General features: G+C 40.3%; 1 protein-coding gene across 2 annotated transcripts in view; it reads left to right on the top strand.

Moving 5' to 3' along the window:
• LRFN2 (leucine rich repeat and fibronectin type III domain containing 2) overlaps positions 1 to 24,367 on the top strand; it is a 356,672-nt gene that overhangs the window by 205,632 nt on the left and 126,673 nt on the right. Inside the window, exon 2 of one of the 2 annotated variants that reach the window (XM_072642012.1) lies at positions 5,887 to 5,999. The exons of the other annotated variant lie outside the window; for it this stretch is intronic. The gene's annotated coding sequence lies outside the window, so the exon portion shown is untranslated. The remainder of the gene's footprint in view (positions 1 to 5,886; positions 6,000 to 24,367) is intronic. 2 annotated transcript variants of the gene reach the window in all.

The following is a 24,367-nucleotide window of genomic DNA, read 5'->3' as shown; positions in this document are numbered from 1 at the left end:
AAGTAAGAATTGGGGCAAAAAATAGCCAAGTTTGACTTCACAAAAGAACCGATCTGAGAGAGGAAGACCCTCAGAGTTTCTGGTCAGAGAAGAAACAAATGCTATTTATACTGACTCTGCACCATCAAAACCCAAACAATGAGCAAGTGAGGCTTAGGTTGGGACCTATTATTGCCTAATCAGTAAGAGCCAGAATGATTTGGGTTTAAAGGACACACAGTGATGGAAAAAGAGATGGACACAGAGAGACATAGAGAGAGAGAAAGAGACTGATAGACATAGACAGACAGAGAAACGGAGAAACACACACCCAGAGACAGAGAGAAAGAAAAAGACATAGAGAGATACAAAGAGAGACAGACCAAGAGAGCACTAATATCTAGCGAAATCATGGAATGCTTCACATGAGGGAACTGAACTGAACCCTAGAGGAAGAGAAAAATTCTGAGGATAAATGAAGAGGAAGTGCTTGGAGGATGACTTGGACATATAGAGAAAGGAGTTGGAGGCTGAACTTTGCTAGCTATCCAGTTTGACTAGAGGAGAAAGTGTGTGAAGGAGAGTAAAATAAAATCAGGTTAAGAGGACTGGTTGGAGTCAGATTGTGACAGGACTCACATGCCAGGATGAGGAGTATGTCTTGTCCTATAGGTGATGGGGAACCTTCCAAGGATTTTAAGCAGGAAAGTGGTGTGGTCAAACCTGGGATGTTACTCCTTGTACTATCATCCTCACTGAATGCAGACTAGAAACACAAGCTGTTGTTATTATCCCAGGATGCCCAGACACAGATACTAAGTATACTTTACTAGAAGGAGTGAAGGAGATAATAGAAGGAGATCTTCGCTCACTAAGATTGCCTTCAGAGTTGGGGAAGAAGAGAAGTGTGCCTGAAACACTGAGGGAGAAGTCATCAGGACCATGTCCTCTCCAGCATGGGAGCCAAGGTCTCTCAAGAGACTTGTCTGGACTCAGGCAGCCAGAACACTATAAGGCTTACATACTTTTTATGGCTTTCTACCTGTCTGGAAATTACTAAGTTTCCAGAAACCCCATGGGGAGTGGGGGAGGGAGAGGGAAATGTTAGATTCTACTTAATCCAATTAAGTTTTACCAGTGTTTTACCAGTTACTATGTGCTCATGTGATCCAAAACATCGACTATATTTTTAGTTATCAATAAGAAAATCCATTCATACCTTACCCTGAGACTTTGAATCATAGGTATTTCATCAATGTCAACAGTGTTGGCTCAGGCTACTGGGGCACAGATCACAACCCTCTGGGGCTTTATTATTCAGTATAATTCTTGTTCTTAGTTTCCCATAAATTCTTTACAGATGTATTACTGTACCCAGTATGATGCAGACTTTTTTCCAGTACTCTTTGTATCTCGAGAGCACCAGCACAACATTCAAACTGCCTGTCTGTTGTCTCTAATCAATAAAAATAATATTATGAGAAAAAATTAATATTAAAACGTAGCTTCATTATTCATTATTCCTTGTCCCACCCCCATCCCTGTCTCTTATAAGCCAGTGGCCACCATGAATGATATGAGGAAGACACCAAATTATCACCCCCACTGCCTGAAGTTTCACCATCAGAGATTAGTCCATTTAGTTTCTTGGATTGTTTGTTTGCCTGTTTACAGGAATTCCCCATTAAAATACAAATACTCCTACTAGAGGCCAGGGTCTCCCTCCTCAAGCTGTCAGTGGTTCACACAAGTAGAAAAAAAGTGACTCAGTTATATTATATTACAAGTTGCTTTCTTACAGCTATGAGCTCCACAAACTATTTTTTTCTCACAGTATCTCCATAACTTAATTAGTATTAACTCATTTTACAAATTAGGAAACTGAGGCATGGAGACATTAAGCTGTTTCTCCAAGAGTCAAAATATAGCCAAGAATTCATTTTGATTGCCTGACTCCAAGTGGAGAATATTTCTGTTATACCATGCTGCATTCTGAGTGCTTAGTATCTCTTTGATCTTGGGTTATTTACTTAACCCATCTGGGCCTCAGTTTCCTAAACTATAAAGTGAAGGGATTGGGACTAAATTACCTCTGAAGTCCCTTTCATTTCTAAATCTGTACTCTGATGATATTATGATTAAATGCAACTTTCTAAATGAAAGATTCCACATAAAAAAATAAAATAAAATAAAGCCCTTTCAGAATTAGAAGTTAGGTGGTAGAGAGACAGAGACTTGTAGGGAGAAGACCCATGGGTGGATGGTGGGGCAGGGTGCCATAAATTTCTCCTGTTTCATAGCTTTGCTCACAGTTGGCCCTGCCACCACTTTTTCATTTTCTCTCCCTTGTCCCTAAACCCCTCCGCCTCCCCTCCAGTCTGTCAAAAGGGATCATAGCTAGGCAATGCAAAGAAAGAGCAAGGCCAGGGAGTGTGGCAATGGGTCAGAGGGATCTGAGAGAACCAAGTGCTGAGCTTTCCCCTCCCTCCTGCCGCTGGGTCCTTGGACCCCCTGCCCCTGCTTTCCTTCCCTCCACACCCCCCTTATGGCTGCCGACTCATACGTGTGACACAAGCTGTCTCTTTAATTATCACACCGAGAAGGAGCCGCAAACAGGTTTAAGATGTTCACGGTTTGCTGCGTCTGTGTTACATCCTGAGTGCGTGTAAACAACATCTTGTGGTATTGTCTGATAAATTAAACATTTCTCCTTCCTGAGGCTGGAGACAAACGCTGCTTGTCCCCAAAGAGAGACCCGGGCAACTCAACGTGGAGAGTCTTCGTGTTGAGTTATTGGGGAGGGGAAGGGGGGGATGCCTTTGAAAGAAATGAGGGGCATGAAAAGAATGCTTCTCCAGCTTAGGAAATGTGTGGGTCTGTTATTTGGACAAATTGACTGTGAATGTAGAAAGAAAGAGCTCCAGGAAGGGGGAGTGCGGAGAAGTCACTCCTACCACATCTGAGGCAGCAGTGGGGGATGATGGGAGCCTGGAAATTTTGAAAGCTCTCAGATAATCCCTGCTGAAGCTGGATGTGAGGAGGTCTAGGAATTGAGACTCCAGGATTCTCTTTCCTGCACAGTACAATGGCATTTTCTCAACTGGAGTAACATTCTCTTTATTCCCCTTATTTCTTTCAAAAGCATCTCCCCCTTCTAACCTCTCCAATAACTGATTCATGGTGAATTGTCCATCTCTCTCTTTGGGGTCAAGCAGCCTGGTACAGCCAAATGAATGAAGAAATGCTGACCCTGGAGTCAGAGAGCCTGAGTTTGACTCTCAGATCTGTGGCTTATTTATTATCTATGTGACTCTGGGCAAGTTATAACTTCTCTCAGCCTCTATTTCCTCATCTGTGAAATGAGAGTTTTGGACTAAATGACCTCTAAGGTTCCTTCCAGCTCTAAATCTAAGATCTTAATTAAGGGATCCTCCTTAATGAAGAGATTGGTAAAGAAAGTTAGGAGGACAAAACCTAAGGATCTGGATAACCCTTAAATTGGGGTACTCAGTGCTCAACTAATTGAAAGATTAATGTGATTTTAATTTACAAGAAAAAGTGATGGGATCAAGTCAATTAGTTCGTTTCTAGTCTTATTTTGTAGGTATGGCTTTCATAGTGATTTGCATGTTTATAGTGAACCTGGAATTTCCCTCAAAGTACATATGCTTGAAGTCTTTTTTTATTTAAAAAGAATATTTTAGTCTTTGTATTTTAAAAATAAACGTTTTTGATATCTTTTGTTTTTACATCCCTGATCTTTCTTACTGTATTACTTCCTTCTTCCCCCAACCCTTGGTGATTCCTCCCCTATAACACAGAACAAAAAAAAGGAAAAAAAAAAACAGCTTAGAACCAGCACATGGAAAAAAATCTGACATCATGTCCTGATATCCCCTCTCTCTTGAACAAAGCTGTCTGTTTACTGAGTGAGGTTCAGGTTGCCACTATGCCTGCACTTCTTAATGATTTTTTGAGTTGTCCCTTAAAATCCCTTCCCACACCAGGGTTCATAACACTCTCCCTGCTTTCCATGTCCAACTCAACTTCCACCTAGTTCCTGAAGCTTTTTATTTCCCATCAGGTAGAAGTGATTTATCCCCATTACATGTCTCAAGGCACTTTGCTGGGACATACGTCTTCACTTATTTCACTTTGCCTTGTAACTGAGTCATTTGTGTGCTTATGCCATCTCCCCAAAAATTTAGAGAGAGATATCCTGGTCTAATGGTTAGAAAACTAACCCAGGAGTCAGGAAAGAACTAGGTTGCCTTTGGTATTAACAAGTTGAGAAAAGCAATTAGTATCTTAGTGCCCCAGGCAAATCTCTAAAGCCAAGCCTGTAAATTATTGGCAAATAGACAATCTGCATTGGTGGAGGAAATTGCAAACACAGATGAAACCATAGGTCTAGACTCAAAAGAAAAATAAATAGATGGCACACTCCTGAAGAGCAAGGTCTGTGTCATATTTATTTGTGACCCCAGAGTCTAACCTAGTTTCTTACACATAGTGAGTGTTTAATAAAGGTGTGTTGATTCCAACACTCAAAAAAGTGAGGGTCAAGCCCTAGTTTTCTTATAAATTAATAGCCTGATATGTAGCAAATCTCTCCCTTAATCTGGGCAATAGCCTCCTTATCTATAATATGAAATATTTTGGAACAAATGATCTCTAAGGTCTTTCCTGGCTGTGACATTCTAGGGCTCTAGTCTATGATTATTAGTTTAATAATTTGCTTTCTTCATTATTATTATTTTGGAGGCAGTTGGGGTTAAGTGATTTGCCTTGGGTCACATAGCTACTAAGTATCTAAGGCTGGATTTGAACTCAGGTCCTACTGACTCCGAATCAGTGCTCTATATCTACTGTACCACCTAGCTACCCCTATAAGGGATAAGGGGATACTTTCCAACTCACTCACACCCATAAGCCCATCCATATCTGCAGCAAAATGTGTAGGGAGAGTTTTCCTTTAAAAACAATTACTAAAAGAAAAATAATTCCTACAATAAACAATTCCTACACATTCTATAAAAATTTATAATTACTGTACATAATTAGTAGTCTAAAATTTATTTATTTCACTTAACAAACATTTTTTAAGTGCCAACTGTGTGCAGTAAATAAATGAGATTTTCATTCATTCATACTTCAGGCAAAATTTGAGCTAGGGACTAAGGAAGATAAAAAATTTAACTGACACACTCCCTGACTTCATGGAGCTTATATTCTGGTAGGGGGATAAGACACAGAGACCATTATAGACCATCACATGATAAATGCATTTGAAAGATACTCAATAAAAATCCATGAGACATTTGAGAAACAGAGTCTGGTCAAAAATAGTTTACAGGGAAGTGAAACCCAAAAGAAATAGTTCAGTATTAAGAGGGTACCTATGTATTGTTTCTGAGTTCAGATCATCTAGCCTAGATGAATTATATTGCAGGGTAGAAAAAGAAATTGTGGGTGTATGGACTGAATCAAATGAGTGATCTTTAAAAGAACATAGTGGATGAGAGAAGGGCTGGAGACAGGATTAAAAAACAGAAATATTTTCCCCATTTTCAAAAAAGAGGAGAGAATGGTATGTGGAAAATATAGACCAGAGCTATTTCTAGTATACTTCTATAACACATATATGATGGTCACCAAAAAGCTAGAAAATGAGCTTGGGATCATAACTGGCCAGCTTGATTTCCTTTAGAACATGTCATGCCAGAAAAGTCTAACTTCCTTTTTTTTTTTTGGACTGTCAAAAATATCTGTAAGAGAATGCTATACATATAGTTTAACTGGCTTTGGAAAAGGATTTGAAAATTTTGTCTTATGCTTTTATGGGTAAAGTGGAGAGAGATGGGTTAGATAATAGTATAGTTAGCTGAATTTGTTTTTTCATTGTAGACTGCCCTTCTGAGTTGAGGCCCACATGATGTAGCCCAAAGAGCAAGAGACTAGGATTCAGAAGACCTGGGTTCTGATCCCAGCTCTACCACTGAATTGCCATGTGAACTTGGGTAAGTCACTAATTCTCTTTGAACCCCAGTATGTAAAAATGGGGTTACTATTCTCTTGTGGTGTTTAAGTCACAGGATCATTGTCTTAAGGCTCAAAAGGGACAGCTAGGTTTCACATCAGAAAGAGTGCTGGAATCAAGAATACTTGCGTATCTGAGATTAAACCTAGACTCAGATACCCTCTCGCTGTGTGGCTCTGGGAAAGTCACTTAATCTCTGCCTCAGTTTCTTTTTCTGTAAAATGGGGATATCTCTGGGGGCTGTTGTAAGGATAAGATGAGACTGTTTATAAGGTGTTTTGCAAATCTTAAAAAGTGACACATAAATGCTCGCAGTTATTAGTATCATTATTTATACATCTGAAAGGAGCTTCAGAAAGGATAGGTGCGATGCAGGGCAATCAAGGATCATTTGTGCTAGGTGGAGGGTTGAGGAGGAGGAGTTAGGGCTGTTCCTTTTGGTCTTCCTGCCTTCAGACGAACACAACAACATCCCACCTTCCAATCCAGAAGCAACTCTCAGCAACCTTTGGTGTCCTCCCTTACATCCTCACTGTTTTGTGTCCTCTACCAGGCACACATCCTTGTTTATGTTCCCTGCATATGTTCTCCAGAGTGTTTCTGATGAGTGGAACAGGATTATCAATAAGCTTCTGCTTTGCTCAAGTTTGTCAAACAGCACAGACTCTTTTATTGTGCCCAGTTATTGTGGCTCTCTCCCATGCAAGACACCTATTTCATAGAGTCAGAGACTCATAAACAACACCTGCAGCTGGAAAGGACCTCAGAAACTCAGCATGGGGTCACTTGGAGTGAGGGGATCTGGGTTCAGATCCCAACTTTGTCACTTATTGACTGTGTGAGAATCACTTACCCTCTCTGAGCCTCAGTTTCCTTCTTTGTAAAATGAGCAACCTGGATTAGATGACCTCTTAAATCCACTGTCCTTTGATCTGCTCCAGTCTTTAACTGAACAGGAATCTTGTCCACAACATCCCTGAAAGATGACTATTTAGAGATCTTCCTTGAAACTTCTAAGGACAGAGAGTTCACTCTCTCTATAGCGATGGAGTGCCATTTTTGGACAGCTCCTGTTTTGACCAGGCTTTTTGTTAAGTTGAGACCATGGCTGCTCACTCTCTCTACCCTCCACCCATTACCTAATTCTCTCTTCTGGGGCTAAGTAAATTGAACCTAATCCCTCTTCTGCCTCATAACAAGATTTCAAATATTTGAACACAGTTATCCTTCCACCCCACTCCTTCCCCCTTTAAATCTTCTCTTTTTCCAGGCTTATTAAACATCCCTAGTTACTTCCTATGGTGAAATTTCTAGTGTTCTCACTATTTGGTTACTCTCCTCTGGAAGCAAGCCAGCTTGTCAATATCCCTCTAAAATGAAAACTGAGAACAATATTCCAGATGTGGACTGACCAATGCAGAACACAGAGGGGCTATAATTTTCCTTGCTTCGGACATTATGATTCTATTAATGCCACCTAAAACAGATTTAGCCTTTTCAACTTCCACATCACAGTTCTGACTTAGATTGAACTTCCATACAATTCAGTGAAAAGGTTCACTGAATGATAAGCTGGGGCTTTAGAGATCCTTCAGTTCAGCTTCTTCCATTTGCAGGTGGAAAGACCAAGACTTGGAGAGGTCCAAAGGCTTATCCAAAGTCATAGAAAAAAAGAGCAAAGTAAGGAGTCAAACTCCTTTTTGACAGTATGGAAGTCAGAGTGATGGAGTAGAAAATGTACTGTATTTGGAGTCTGAAGACTTGGGTTCAAATCATGACTCTACTACTTATGGCCTATATCTTTGTTGTTCAGTCATGTCTGACTCCTTGTGACCCCTTTGGGGTTTTCTTGGCAAAGATACTGGAGTGGTTTTCCATTTCCTTCCTTCGATCATTTTCCAGACAAGGAACTGAGGCTTACAAGGTGAAGTGAATTGCCCAAAGTCACTCAGCTAGTAAGTTTCTGAGGCTGGATTTGAACTCAGGAAGAAGAGTCTTCCTGACTCCAGACCCAGTGCTCTATCCACTGAGCTACCTAGCTGCTCTTTTATTCTTTACTCACCTCCAAATATTGTAATAGTCACTGGCTTTCTTACTGTTCCTGACATTTAGTACTCCATCACTCTGCTTTGTGTCTTTTCAGTAGATGTCCTGCAGTAGCCCATTAGATGGGCTGCATAAATAAGAAAAACAGTCCCCAGTTTCAATGAGCTTACATTCTAATGGGGAAAGACAATCCGTAAATGGGAGATGCAAGGTGAGTTAAGGAGAGAACATAGTCAAAAGCTTACCTATGAGAGCTGGGGCATGTAGGGCAGAGTTCAGGGTTTCATTCATGACAACATTAATGTGATGACCAGGAAGTGGTGTGGACGCCTAGTTTGAGGCAAGACAAGGAGACAATTCACCTATCAAACCTGGGGGACCAAGGAACAGAGTCCAAGGTTGTGGTTAATCTCTCTGGTCTGTCAAGGTGGGGGATATTGGAATAGATGACTTCTGACATACCTTCTTTAAGTGCTTTCTGTAAGTGCTATGACTCCATGACTTCAAATAATATACCACACTTGCCTTTTGCATATACCCAATTTATAGTTGAGTTCTCCCTGCTACTGCTTCTAATTGCATAGTTATTGTGGTTCTTTTTTAAAAAAGTAATAGTACTTCACATTTGTCCCTATTAAATTTTATCTTGTTTGATTCAAACTTGCATTGCAATCAGAGCTACAACTAAGGTGGGGCAACTGGGATTTTGCATCAGCATGCTAAAATTTAGAAAGCACATAAAGCATTTTTATCTTTTCAGAAGCAACTGAAATTAACACCTAATTAACAATTATTAGTTAAAATTGGAAGACCACAGGCTGCCGTTCCCCAGCTCGTCCTTGGACATTCCTTGCTCTTCTATTTTCTTGGTATCAGCTGCCTGCCTCAATTGAATTTATCTTCAAAAGTTGGTTTGAGAGTTCCTTTCATGTTCCTTGCCCCAGGGAACAGTCTGCGGTACTTGTTGATAGCACAAAAATTGCTAGTTATAGCTGTAATTCCAGCCCTTGGAGATATTTTTGGACCCAGATTTTATCATCTACTATATTTTCTAACATATTCTTGGGTCCTTAAAGGCATTTTATTGGGCATCCATTTATGAAGTTCAATAATAATTCAATTCAACTAGCATTTATTAAGTGGGAGGTACTGTGAAAGGCAGAGCATGGTGTAATGGATAGAGAGCCCACCTCAGAGTTGCAAAGACTGTTCAAAACCTATCTCTGACATATCATGGATGTGTGATCCTGGGTAAGTCAATTAATTTCTCAGGTCTCCTTATCAACTCTCTAAGACTGTAAATTAAAGGACAGCCACTGATCTTCATTTTTACTGGGAAATTTCTTGCTGGATATACCAGTTGGTATACTGATGAAATTACAAGTCCAGACCAAAAAAAAAAAAAAAAGACTGTATAATATTGGAGACACAATGATAAAAAATTATACAGTCTTTTCCTTTAAGGGATTTGTAGTTTGATACAGAGATCTGACATGTACACAAATAATTATGAAACAAGACAGATTATGATCAGTGAAAAGGAGAGAGTCCAATGAAATAGCATACAGAATGTGAGGAAGGAGACATCATTTTGAGCTTGGAAGGTTGAAGAGCACAAAGAAAGTTTTATGGAAGAATTTGGCACCCAAGCTTAACCTTGAATGATAATGGAAAGGCCACTTTCCAGGGATAGGGGCAGGAGAGAGGGAAGACAGTCCCCAGAATATCGAGTCATCTGACTTGGTTGGGATGTAGTATTTAAGGAAGAGTGATGGGAAATAAGTTTGAAAAGGTAGGTTGGAGTCATTGTGGAATGCCTTGAATGCCAGGCTAAGTAGATTGCTTACTTTTTGTCTTGGAGACCATGGGGATCCTCAGAAGATGGCAAACAGATGAACGACATAGTCAGACCTTTCCCTAGGAAGATTGTGTTGGCAGCTTCGCAAGGGATTTATTGTAGAGAGGAGAGACTGGAAGTAAGGATACCAAAAAAAAAGGAGGTCATCACAAGAGAAGAGTGTTGGCTGTGGAGAAGAGGGGATAAATTTGAGAGATATTCCAGAAACAAAATTGATAGAACTTGGTGATTGATTCAATGTGAAAGGTGAGGGAGAAAAAAAAAAAAAGATGACTGTGAGATTTCAGCCTGTGTCACTGAAATAGTGGTGATGCCTTGGTAATAAATTTGTAATTTGGGAGGAGGGGCAAGTTTGAGGAATAAAAATTTGTTTCTCTTTTGCATATGTTTTATTTGCAATTTCAACATGACATCCATGTGGCAGCTGAAGATGGGGAAATGGAATTCATGGCATTTACTAGGGCATCATCCACATAAAGGTGATCCATGCAGCCATCAGAGTAGATGAAGTTACCAAAGGAGAGAGAAAAAAGGTCAAAGATGAAGCTTTAGAGGACACAGGGATAGAGAGGGAAAGGAGCTAGTAAAAGAGAATATGGAGCATTCCTAGATGGAGAAGGAGATCCCAGAGAGTCACATAAACTAAATGAGGAATAAGTGCTAAAAAAGGATGAATGTCCTTTGCATCTATGCAAAGGGGACTATGGGTGTAGAACCCTGCATATACTATCAGACTTGGATAATGTGTTTGTTGGTAGGTTTTGCTGAACTGCCTTTTAAATTTTTTCTTCTCTTGTGCTTTGTTACAAAGGACCACTCGGAGATGGATAGGGAAATGAAAGTTATGTTAAAACAAAAGATAACAATAAAAACTTTCAAATTAATAAAAAAGAAAAGTCTCATTCAGCAGAAAGATCAAAGGAGATAAGAACTGAGAAAAGGAATTAATCATTTCTGTCTTGGTCTTGACCTTGTCTATTAGTATAATACCCACAATCCAAAGAGGTGAATGCGGTCTCAAATGGCTTCTTCTGTCTCTTTCTTAGACACATTATTCATTCATTCAACAAACATTAAGAAACTATTATGAAACTAGCACTGTGTGATGCACTGTGGGAGATACAGAGAAGAGATAGACATGGTCTCTGCTCCCAGGGAGTTTAGTCTAGGAGTGGGAGTGACATATGGACACATATAATTACAACAGTGTATTCCATGAAGAGGTACAGAGTGCTATGAGTAATCTGAGGCAAGAGAGATCCATCCCTTTCAGCTTGGTGGGGGTGAGGGTGAGGGAATCATTTGAGGTTTTATAGGAATCAACAGATGAACAGTAGAACTGTAACTAGCCCAGGTTGATTGGTTATGTGTATAAGGTACAGTCACCCAGTAGGGCGTGACTACTTGTTATAGCAGTCCTCCATATTTCTTGGTTCTCTACAGGGCAGGGGCTCCTGGTGCAACAATCCCCTACTGTCTCTCAGAGGTTGGCGTAATACAAAGGAAAGAGCCCTAGACTTAAAGTCAGAGGATCTGAGTTCCAATGCCAAGTGTGCCATTTACTAGTTAAGTGATCTTGTCATATAAAAAGAAAGGGAGGGAGGGAGGCAGGGAATAAGCATTTATTCATCACCTACTATTGACCAAACACTGTGCTAAGTACTTTACAAATATTTAATCTTCACATCAACCCTGGAAGGTAGGTGCTATTATGTTCTCCACTTACTGATGAGGAAACCAAAACAGACAGAGGTTAAGTGACTTGCCCAGGGTCACACAGCTAGTAAATATCTAAGGACAAATTTGAACTCAAGCCTTTCTGACTCCATCATACTTTAGTTTCTTCATTTGTAAACTGAGGGAGACAAACTAGATGATGTCCAAAATCCTTTCCAGCTCTAAAGTTATGATATTATGATCCCTTGACACCCTCCATCACACCAAGAGAAGTTCTACCTTCTCCTGCTGGATGCTGAGTCATAATGGCAGATGCCAACCCCCCTAGCAGATGCCCCAGATTCTCTGTCTCCCTCTCCCACATACTTCACTCCTCTACCTTAGGAATGGGTACTATCTCAATAAACATTAATGGGAAAGAATGAGAGATTACAGAACATATTACTAATCTTCATTATCTGGAATAGAAGGTATGTGTTGGGGAGGGGTATGAGTTAAGTTGGCACCAGATTGTAAAGGAACTACATTGACAGATAAAAGAGTCTGAACTTTCCCTTCAGGGGGCAGTAGGGAGCTACTGAGGGATCAAGAGCAGCAGACAGTATGAAGAACTGATCTGTCAAAAACTGATAGAAGAAAAGGATGAAACTGGAGAGATTAGTCAGAAAGCTATTTCATTGATCTAGGTGAGATATAATGGAATATTATTGTGCAATAAGAAATTATGACTTTAAAGAATTCAGAAAAAATAAAAACATGTAAAGAAAATCTTTATGAACTGATACAGATTGAAATAAACTGAACCAGCAGAACAAAGTACATGAGTATAATAATGTAAGTGAAAAACACTAATTTAAAAAAAGCTGAATTCTCTGTTATTGTAATGATAATCTTGGTCCTAGAAAGAAGATAATGAAGCATATCTCTCTCCTCCAGCAGAGAGATGAGGGTCTATAGGGACAGAATGTTATTTATACTGTCAGAAAGGGTCACTCTATCAATTGTTTTTACTTAATTTGTTTTCTTTGTTAAAAAGGTGGCCCCACTCCTAGGTCTGGGGATATCCAGAAACAGGGATTGAGACTAGATCTGTAATTTCATTAGTTAAGGCAGGAAGAGGAATCTGCAAACGTTGGCTCACCATCTTTTTCCTATTCCTAGAAACTGAGGATGGTTTTTACATTTTTTTAAAAAAATTTTATTGTATTTCAAAATGTTTTAAAAAAAATCACAGCTCAGAATTTGGCTCACAGTTATTGACCCCTGGTATAAGAAACTGCCAGATGAGGAAATTCTCTTTACCAATGCAGGCTGACACCAGGCTGACACAGTGTGACACCTTAGAGAGATGTCCAGAGAAGCAAGAAGCTAAATGCTTTGCCCAAGATCATAGCCAGTATTTATCAGAGGTAGCCACTGTAACTCTCAGACATAACTGAAGGTTAGACTTAAAGGTATCATCGGAACTTACTTTGAAAATATTTAATTTTATTTTTTAAGTAATAGCCTGGGGGAGAGGTAGTGAGAGGTTGGATTAGAATGGCTACCATGTGAATGGAAAGGCAGGGACAGCTGTGAGACACTGCAGAGAGAGAATGATGGGACTTGAAGATGGACAGGATGCAGAGTATGAAGAACGGAGAAGGGTCAAAGATGGTGCAGAGGTTTTGAGCTTGAGTAATTGGGAGAATGGCAGTGCCATCAATCTAAAGAGAGGTCACAGAGAATAGATTTCGGAGGGGAGATGAGTTCAGCTTCAGATCTGAAGAATGCCTACAAAGAAGCCAGACCAAGTGCAAATGAATATAGGACAAAATGCCTCTGTGCGTTTTTAGAGGACCTGAGATGAATGAATTGGGCTGGGGTGAGGGAGGGAGAGGTTGAGGTTCAGGAAGGCAATTAGGAGAGACTTCCTTGAGGAGGAAAGTTTTAATCAAGGTTTTGACTGAGGATGAAGCCAGAGGTTGGGGGAGTGAAGTGGGGTCAGGTGGGGAGGAGATAATTGGAATGAGGCAGGCATTTCCTGACATCAAGGCTAATTTGTCTCTTTGCAACTGTCCTGCATTGTTTTTAGATGAGACCTCTGTAACCAAGCACCAACAAGCTGAAATCTTTTTTCTGACAGGCAGTTCTTCAAATATTGTGTCTAAATCCAAATACCTATGCATATGTAGATATGTGCATCTATATCCAGAGAAATAAACTTAGCATTTGAAAGGTTCTTACACAGAAGAATTGAAGGATATAATATATGTAGAGTGTTTTGCTAGTTAAAGGAGCCATCCTTTGACTACTTCTTAAAGAGGCCTATTCACTGAATGGGCGTTACCTTACCCTAAGTGAGTACCTGAAGGTACTTGGCTTGAAGAGGCCAAGGTCTCTCATTGAATCCTGGGTCATCTCCAGTCATCCTGATGAATATCTGGTCACTGGACCCAGATGGCTCAGGAGGAGAAGTGAGGCTGGTGACCTTGCACAGCCTTCCCTCACTCAAAACAAAGTCAAGTACAAGTCATGTCATCATTTCTCTGAAGGCATGGTCTTCTTTGGCAACAAAGGACAAATGCAATATCAACAACAGAGGAAGTTTCCATATCTCCTTCTATATGAACTACACAATAAGTAGTTCCCTACATTGGGAAATCATAGGTCCTATCAATATCCTATTAGAAGCAGTTAGGTGGTGTGGTGAATAGAGCACTGTTTGAAAATCCTGCCTTTCATCTAATTACTAGCTTGTGTGACCCTGGGAAAGTCATTTAACCTCAGTTTCCTCAACTGTAAAAAAGAGTAGGGTATAATAATAAGAACCTACCTCCCAGGATTGTCATGAGGAGCAAATGAAATAATATTCTAAAGTTCTTGGACCCATACCTGGCACATAGTAGGTGCTTAATAAATGTTTATTTCCTTCCTACCTCTCCCAATCCCTATGTGGGTATGTGTATGTTTATATTTATAATTTATGTTTATGCTTATGTTTATATTATATATGCATAATAAATGTAGATATATGTATGTGTATATATGTATGTATACGTATATATAGATATATAGATACACATTACATAGATGCTTACTATTCATGTGATTCTTGGGCAAGTCAAATCCCTTCTTTTGACCTCAGTTCCCTAACCTGTAAAATAAAGAAGTTGACATAGATGGTCTCTAAACTCCCTTCTAGCTCTAAATCCTACCATTCTAAGGACTGACAGAATAAGGGAAGGAATCTAGCTCCCAGAACAGCTATGGACACAGGTGCTTAAAAAGCCATTTACAGATATAACCAGCAAAGTGACCGTGAGAGAGAAATGCCAGGTTGAAAGGAGAGAGATTGCAGGCCAAAGGGAAAGATGCTTGAAAAAAGTTCCAAGCAAATGAAAAACCTGTTTGAGGAAATGAAATTGTTCCTGCCTGTCAGAGTGCCAGGATACCTGGGTGATGGGTGAAGCCACCACAGACAGGGGGAGAGACTGAGGGGGAGAGAATGATTTTGCTGTGACAAGCAATGCCATATTCCAAGCTCCTGATGAGTTCCCCAGAATCATGGGATGCAGCTTTTAAAGTGATCTGTAATAACACCAGCACCAGGAGGAGGGGCCCTGCATGCATGTATCATCCCTTCCCAGCCTCCCCCTGCCAGGCAGTGGCTGGAAGGATATTGTAGGTTCTTAGCTGAGTTGTGCTATATGAAAGAATGTAAAAAGAGATATACCCTCATCTTGCAAAAGATTTGCAAATGCCATTAAACTTTCCCTCATAGCCTACCATCTCCATCATGCTTACGGATTTTCCCAGCACCTATTTTTCCCTACCCTCAGCTCCCCAATTTTTCCTCATTCTTCTCTATATTGCTAACCTCTAATCCTCTATTTCTTCTAAGTACTACTGTGCCAAGTACTCCAACTCCTCCTCTATGTATCACTTTCTTCTACTATACCAAGTCCTCCTCTTATTTCTACTGTTTACTTTTTCCTTCCTTCCCTCCTCATCTTTGGCCCTCATTCCAATTCTTCCCTTTGGTATAATTGCCCCACAAATATTTCTTCTCTTGTGTAGATCCTTGTCACCATATCCCCAACCTTGATACCACTTACCTCATTTCCTAGATCCTTTTCTTGCATAATGAGGGGTTTAGGAGTCAGGAGCCCTAGGTTCAAATCTTGGCTCTATCACTTGCTACCATTTGAATTTGGGTAAGCTGTATCCCCTCTCCGGGTCTTACTTCCCTCATCAGCAAAATGACAGACCTCCCAACTTCTCAGGTTCTTTCCAGTTGTGAATTAGCAATATTATATTACTGCCCCACTCCATTCTTCCTTCATCCCCTTCTCTTGGTGCCATGTCTTTCAGTTCTCCCATTTCCCCCATTTCCTCCTTCCTCCTCGCTCTGCATCACCCACCACTGTACAAACACATTTATACCAGATTTTCATGATGCCCACATAGATGAATAAAAAGGGGAAAGTTCAGTCATTCTGAAATTTCCAGGCTGATCTGCCTGTGGGTTGCTAAACAGTAGGAGATTGCTGATTTTCTCAATGAGCCTGACATTGTCACTGAATTGACTTAATCAGCCAGTTGCTTTAATGAGTAGACAAGTGGGTAACAGAGAGTACTCTGGAAACCTGAGGCAGAGAAGAGAAGAGATGGGCAAAAAGAAAAGGTGAGGTGGGCAGGGAAAGGGAAGAGGTGCAAAAAAGGAAGGGAGGAAAGAAAGAGGGAAAGAGAGAGGAAACATGCATTTATGAAGCATCTCCTCTGTGTCAGGCATTGTGCTAAGCACTTTACGTACATTACCTGATTTAATTCTCAGAACCACCCTGGGAGGTAAGTGCTATTATTACCCCATTTTACAGTTAAGGAAACTGAGGCAGACTGAACTTGAATGACTGCTAGAAATTAGAAACATGAGGCTGAGAAAAGAGAAGAGGGAAGCAACGTTGTTCAATGGAAAGAGAACCATTTCTGCAGAGGACTGGGTTTAAATCTAAGTCACCTGTCAAGGTGGGAGTCCATTGATTATCCCAACACTTAAAAATAATTGTTTTGGCAAATTACCTTGCTGCCTTTGCATGCTAAGTAGATGTCATTCACCTTCAGGATCAATCAACCCAACCCACTGCTCCCTTCCCCCTAAATGATAGGTGGAAGGAAAGGGAAAAGCAGACAAGGAAAAGGAAGAGGTGGAAGGGAAAGGAAGAGAGACTGTGAGTATTCCATTTCTCACACTTAATTTTTATTAGACTTGCAACCCAATTTTCTTGAGCCCCATGGGATATGTCAGTGTTTAGTTTGTATGACTGTATGTCTACATACACATGTCATACACTTATGAGTATGTCTGTGTTAGCACTCAGAGAACTATAGCATTTTAGGCATGGGAGGAACTCGTCTGACGTAAGGGAATGATTACTGACTTTGAAGTCAGAAAATGTGGGTTTGAATTCCAGCCTACCACTTAATATCTAAGTAATGCTGGCCAAGTCATTGAACCTCAATGAGCCTCAGTTTCCACATGTCTAAGACTGGGGTTTTCAACCTGATAGTCTATAAACTTCTTTGAGTTCTATGCCCTTTGATCTCAACCAGTATTCATACATGTCTGTAGATATGTATCTATCTGCATGTGCCTTTGTGTAAAAATGATTCTGCATTATATATAAATATATACTTACCATAATTGTGTATTATCAGAAGCCCTTGATTTATTAGCATCTCCAAATTCCTCTGAAAGCCTCCACTTGGAAGGTGGGATTATGTGTCATGAGAAAATTCAAACCAGGAGCAGGGGATCCAGGCTTTTTTGACTCCAATAGCTCATTGCACTTAGTGATCACTATCATCCATTGGTAAGGGTAGTGCGGTATAACAAAGTTTTGCACTTAAGTCAGGAAGACCTGAATTGAAATCCTGCCTCAGATACTTGTGAGCTGTGCGATCAGGGGCAAGTTATTTAATTTATTGGATTTCAGTTTTCTCATCTGTAAAGTGAGAGGGCTAGATTTGATCTATAAGGTCACTTCTAGGTCTAAATCTATGATTCTATTGCCCTATGTTGTAGAACAACCCACAACAAACCAATGTTTTCTCTAGTGTCCTGATCCAAACAAGTTTCTTCCATGAAGAAAGTTGGTGCCTCAATGGTATCTTTGAAAATACACGGCATCAGATGTGGTGGTACTGTCCTGGGAATATTTGCTACTTTGGGACCAAAAGCTAATGCTTCAACAATTCTAAGCTCCAGTGGGCTAGATGAACTGGGTACCCATACTAAGTCTAGCATAAATTTGGTGAAACCTCAAGATGGGGAGTCAAGGGTACCTAAAGAGGGGAGAATGAGCCAAGACGGGAAATAAAGCTGACTTAATGTTCTTGTTGATCAGTGGTGGACTCAGGCCCAAGAATGGCTTCAAGCCTGAACAAAACAGAGAGATCCAATCCTCAGAAAAAAGAAAAATAAAAAGAGAGGGGAGAGAAGGGGTGCCTCAATTTCCTCATCTTTATAACATTGACATTGGTCTAGATCACCGCTTCTTAAATTATGGGTCTCGATCGCCATATGGGGTTGTGAAAAATTTGCCAACAGTAAAAGGTTTCTGAATGTGTAATAATCAAAAACTAAATAAAAATCAAATTCATAATGAATCTTAGGTTTTTCTGGCAGTGCTTTACCCATGTTGTATCCCACAACTTCACTGAAGCCTTGATTCTGAGTACAAAGCATGTGCATTGTGCACTGAATATGCTGTCATGCCATGCAACATCAAGGAATGCTGCTGAAACATACATGGGATAGTGAATGGAAAAAGTTTAAGAAGCCCTGTTCTAGACAGCCTCTCAGGTTCCATCTAGTTCTACATCTGTAATCCCATAATTTTACATTTGTTGCTGTTGTGTTTGTCCTTTGGTCCAAAGAAGACCATGCCATCAGAGACATGATAACATGACTTGCACTTGACTTTGTTTTGAGTGAGGGAGGGCTGTGCAGGTCACCAGCCTCACTTCTCCTCCAGAGCCATCTGAATCCAGTGATCAGATATTCATCAGGATATGGAGTTCACCAGGACTGGAGATGTCCCAGGATGTACTGGGAGACCTTGGCCCCTTTAGGCCAAGGTCTATTCAAGTACTCACTTAGGGTGAGATACTATTATGGAAAGAGCTCTGGATAGGTAGAACTGGGCTCTAGATGTAGCTCTGGTACCACCTAGCTGTGTGATCTTGAGCAAAGCAATAGATGAACAAACATTTCTTTTTAAAAATTAAATAATCTTTCTCTTTATTTTTTTAACATCATCTTTATTTCCCATTTTATTCCTTAAGTTCCATAAAACTTTATGACATAATAAAAATGTCCAGTGTTATATACAGTATTTCCTATCCATGAGGAGCTAAGTGGTGCAGTGAATAGACTGTTGGGCCTGGAGTTAGGAAGACCTGAAGTTCAAATTTGATCTCAGCTACTTATTATCTGTGTGACCCTGGGCAAGTCACTTAACCCTATTTGCCTCAGTTTTCTCATTTGGAAAATAAACTATAGAAGAAAATGGCAAACCACCCCAGTATCTTTGCCAAGGAAACCACAAATTCGGTCATGAAGAGTCAGACAAATTGAAACTACTAAGCAAAAAGTCCCCTCCCCTTGGCCCTCAACTTCTGCAAAGAAGCATGAAGAGGTGTCATCTCACAGAACCAGGAATGGCCATCATGATTTTGATTTATTCGGTTTCAATTATTTTTTGCTGTTGTGCTTTCCATTTACGTTGTCTTTGTCACTTTCCTGGTTCTTCTTACCTTACTTTGCACCAGTTCATATAGTCTTTTTCATACATCTCTGTATCCATTATATTTATTTCTTATTCTAGAATAATACTCCATTACATTCATGAGCCACATTCTATTTGGTCATTCTTCAATAGGTGAGCATATACTCTGTTTCAAATACTTTGCTACCACAAAAAGTGTTTTTACAAGGATTATGAGGGCCTTTCTTTTTGTCATTGACTTCCTTGGGGCGTATGCGTCATGGTGCAATTTTTAAGTCTAATGGTATGGATGTTTTAGTCACTTTCCACAAATTTCAAATTTCTTTCCAGAATAGTTGTACCAATCTGCAGTTCTACCAACTATCTATCAACTTGCTATCCCCATCTTTACATAGCCCCATCAACACTGACCATTCTCATGTTTCTTTTTTAACTTTGACAATTTGCTTCTTCTGAGGAGAAACTTCAACTTGTTTTGATGTGCATTTCTCTTATTGTAAAAGAAATGAAATGAAGTGAATGACTGCAAAAGCATTCATTAAATGTTTGCTATGCTTGGCAAAGCCCAGGGAGTTCTTAGTTTATATTAATATGTCAGATGGCAGAGTTGGAGGTCTTAAGGGTTTAGAGTCAGGACAGATGGTAAGCCCTAGAGGACCTTAGGATACATATATGAGTTGTATGAGTAGTCAAGTATGTAAGTAGTCAAGCATCCCAGATGGGTCCTGGGCAGGCTAGAGTCAGGAAGGGAGAAAGGGCTTGTTGTTGTGTTGTTACCGAAGAAGACCGTGCCATCAGAGACATGATATGACTTGCACTTGACTTTGATTTGAGTGAGGGAAAGCTGTGCAGATCACCAGCCTCACTTCTCCTTCAGAGCCATCTGAATCCAGTGACCTGATATTCATCAGGATGACTGGAGATGACCCAGGATGCAAAGAAGGAAGGGAGGAAAGAGTATTATCCCTTGTAGTGGTAGTGGAAAATCTTCTCTCATTCCAGTCATCTCAGATAGATTCTGGATGGCCTAGGGTCTGATGACCAGGCAATTTTGAGTATTCTTTCATATGATTGTTAATAATTTACAATTTTTCATTTGAAAAATGTTTGCCCATCTCTTTTGACCACCTATCTATTGGAGAGTGACTTTTGGTCTTATATATTTCTTCATGAAGCATTTATGAAATGTTTCCTCTGTTCTTAGAAGAGATCTCAGCAGAAACTTGTACTGAGTTCAGGAGTTCTCTTTACAGGGATACATGTCAGATGACTATGCAACTTCTGCATGAATATTTCCAATGACTGGCACCTCACTACTTTTGTAGGAAATCTGTTCCATTGTTGAGCTGCTAGAAAATTCTGCCTAACATTGTGCCCTTCCCCAGGCCAAAAACTTTTAACCATTGAGTCTAGTCCTTCCCTCTGGAGTAACAGGGAGCAGCTCTACTCTATCTTCCATGGGACAACCTTCCAATATTTGAAAACAGGAGTTATATCCTGCCCCTTAGTCCTTTGTATCCCCATTTTCCAGACTTGTCATAGCCTTCCTCATCTTCCCCTGTATCCTTGTTTGTCAACACCCCTCTTAAATCTGAATGTGATGGTCTAGATGTTGTCTGACCAAGCACTAATATCTCTCTCTCTCTCTCTCTCTCTCTCTCTCTCTCTCTCTCTCTCTCTCTCTTTCTCTCTCTCTCTCTCTCTCTCTCCCTCTCTCCCTCCCTCCATTTTCTACTGCATAAAATAAGCTGGTTGGATTAGATGGTTTCTAAAGAAATATTCCTGCTCTAACATTTGATAGTTCTAGACAGTTCTCACCAGCGAGCCCAGCCCTCCTCAATCTGTCCCCTCTCCTGATGTCCCCCTCCCTGCTCTCCTTTCCTCATCACGATTCTGGCCCCCAGCCGAACAGGCACATATGTTGATGCAGCTCCAGTGAGAACAGCAGCAGATGCAGGGATGGCCAAGGAGTGGCCTCGTGTGCCGGGGAGTGAAGGATTTTGAATTGGGAAAGGAGTGGGGGTTGGGTGGAAAGTGTAGAGGAATGGAAAACATGATGGGGAACTGCCTTCTGCTGTCTTGGGAGTTTCCAGGGAAGTGTCTTCTCCCATCGAGAATTCCCTTAGGAACAGGTAGAAGACATGCTTCCTAATTGCTTGTTAATTGGAAACATTTCAAACCATTTGACAGTTGCTCCTCCTGTCTCTGGCTGGAAGGCATCTGATGCTGTCATAAATGACTTAGAATCATAGAATGTACAGAGTCAGAACTAAGAAGGACCTTAGTATATAGAATGTAAGAACAAATAACATAGAATGCGAGAGCTGAACAGATCTTAGAATATAATAACAGCCAGCATTTATACAGTCAGTCTACAAGCATTAAGTTAAGTGTACATTTCATGCCAGGTACTGTGTTAAGCACTGGGAATTCAAAGAGAGACAAAATCAGTCCCTACCCTTAAGGAGCTCATTTTCTAATGAAGGAGACAACATGAATGAATGAATGAAAGATTTTTAAAGTACTTACTCTGTTCCAGGCATTGTGCTAAGTGCTTTAAGATTTTTGGTTTTCTTTTTTTGGGGGGGTTGATGTTCAGTCCTTTCAGTTTGGGGTTATCTTGACAAAGATACTGGAGTGGTTTGCCATTTCCTTCTCCAGCTCATTTTACTGAGGAAGAAACTGAGACAAACAGGGTGAAGTTACTTGCCCAGGGTCATACATCTAGTAAGTATCTGAGGTTGAATTTGAACTCAGGAAGATGAGACTTCCTGACTCCAGGCTGGCCCTCTATCCACTGTGCCACCCAAATGCTTTCATGTTTTCCTTTATAATCTTCTCTATTTTATTTCATGCATTTAAAAAACATTATGAGAAATGTCCACAGGCTTCACCAGACTGCCAACATGGTCCATAATATAATAAAAGCTGAGGAACCCCTTGCATGGACCGTGCTCCTAGGATATAGATGAGGACTTTGGGGCCCAAACAATGTTGTTGTGTTACTAGTACAACTTAGTGACAGAGTAAGAATTAGAATCTATGTCTTCTAACCTTTTATTTCCCTAAAGAGCACTTTCCACCACACTACATTGTTTGCCTCCAGGGTCCCCAAGCATTTCTTGCTTGAGTGGGGAGGAAAAGGAATAGGAAAATTTCTTGCAGAGATCATTGAAGAGGGGGCATTCTAAGGAGGAGGTTAACCATTTCAGGTGGTTGAAAGTCAGCATCTTTGACCAAGTTTGATTGTTTGGGTAAAAGAATGATATTTTCTATAGCATTACTTTCTGGAAGTAATATCTTTAGACATAAAATAAGAAAGACAAAGTCAGGGGGAATTATTCTGGCCTGATCAACCCAAACCACAGTCATATAAAGTCCAACTTTCTGCTTCCAGCCATGAGGATACCCATACTGTTCCAAAGGGATCCTTAATATTTGTTGGAAAGTTACAAATGCCTTCTTCATAGGAGATCCCTCAAGGCAGGGACAGTGTCTCTTCCATCAGACTAGTAAGTAGCTCCCTTGGAACAGAGGTTGGCTGCATTGAGGCAATTCATAATTATTTGAAACATGGATTCTTCCATTTGTGGATTGAACAGATCTCATTGCTTTCAACTTCCTTCCTTCTGCTATCTAATCTTTGGCCACTTCCTGTCAGTCAACCCTTGGGCCTAATGGGGCTTAGGTGAGGGAATGAAAGAAAAGATTCCACGCTCCTTTGGGATCATAGTCAGCCATTCTGGTGAGAGGTTTGTGACAGACAGAAAGCTTTTTGGAAGGATTTTTTGTATCTGAATTTCTATTATCCATGCAACCAATGTCCTTATACCATTCCCATGGAAGTGGAAAGCAGGTTCATTAATAGGAATTGAGGAACATGAAAGCAAAAGGATTCAGGGCTTGAGTAGAGGAAGAATAATTCCCCAGAATGTGTTCCTTATTTAGCATCAGGGCCACAACATCCCAAGGAATAAGGCCTAGAGAGATCATGTGGTCCATCAGATTCTAAGGAAAAGGTTTTCAATACCTCTAAACCAAAAAGAATCAATCACTCCTATGAATATAAGCCCTCAAGGTAAAATCTAGACTTTCTCAGTAAGCTCTGTTGTGACTAATTCTGCTTATTGTTGATTTGCCCGACTGCTTATCAAACAATCAGGTGGCACAGCGACTAGAGTGCTTGACTTGGAAGACCTGGGCTTGTGTCCTGCCTCAGATGCTAACTAGTCATGTGACACTGAGAAAAGCACTTATCCTCAGCTGTAAAAGGAGGGTAACAATAACGCCTACCTCACCTGTTGTTGTGAGAATCAAAGGAGATAGAATGTGCAAAGCACTTTGGGAAGCTCAAATATATCAATAAGTATCAGTTAAGTTTATCAATGCTAGCTATTATTGTTATTTGGTTATCATTATTATTTACTATATCCTAAAACCCTTTTCCTCAGTTTTCTCATCTGTAAAATGAGCTGGAGAAGGAAATGGCAAAGCACTACAGAATCTTAGCCAAGAAAACTCCAAATGAGGTCATGAAGAGTCAGATATAACTGAAAAATACTGAACGATAAGAGAAAAAATTTCTGACACTATATAGCATGTCCTGTCATTCTATATCCTGTGTAAATTCTAGGGCCTTAAAGGTGTTCCTTCCAGCCTTCTCTTTTCCAAACCAAATATTCCCATTCTCTGCAGGTAAAATACTACACAGGAAGGAGAGGTGGAAGAGTCACACCATGATCATGGCAGTCTTTGCCCTTGGGCTTTCTCTCCCTGGCTTTGTCCAGCAATAATGACCTTCTTTCTCTGCGTGAGTGGCCTATTTCTACTCTTTGGTCCTGGTTTTCCTTCTCTATTTAATTCCGTTTCTCTCAGTCCTCCCCTTCAGACCATCATCTAGGGCTATGGAGTATCCTGAGGTCCTCTGGACTTCCTTACCCAGTAATTGTACAAGAAAGATAGAGATAGCCTATCATCTATATCTGGGATTCTGTTCAA

The sequence above is a fragment of the Notamacropus eugenii genome, chromosome 2 (assembly GCF_028372415.1).
Source record: "Notamacropus eugenii isolate mMacEug1 chromosome 2, mMacEug1.pri_v2, whole genome shotgun sequence".
NCBI lineage: Eukaryota > Metazoa > Chordata > Mammalia > Diprotodontia > Macropodidae > Notamacropus > Notamacropus eugenii.
Note: the sequence above shows the minus strand (reverse complement) of the source record. Positions and strands in the feature narration are given on the sequence as shown.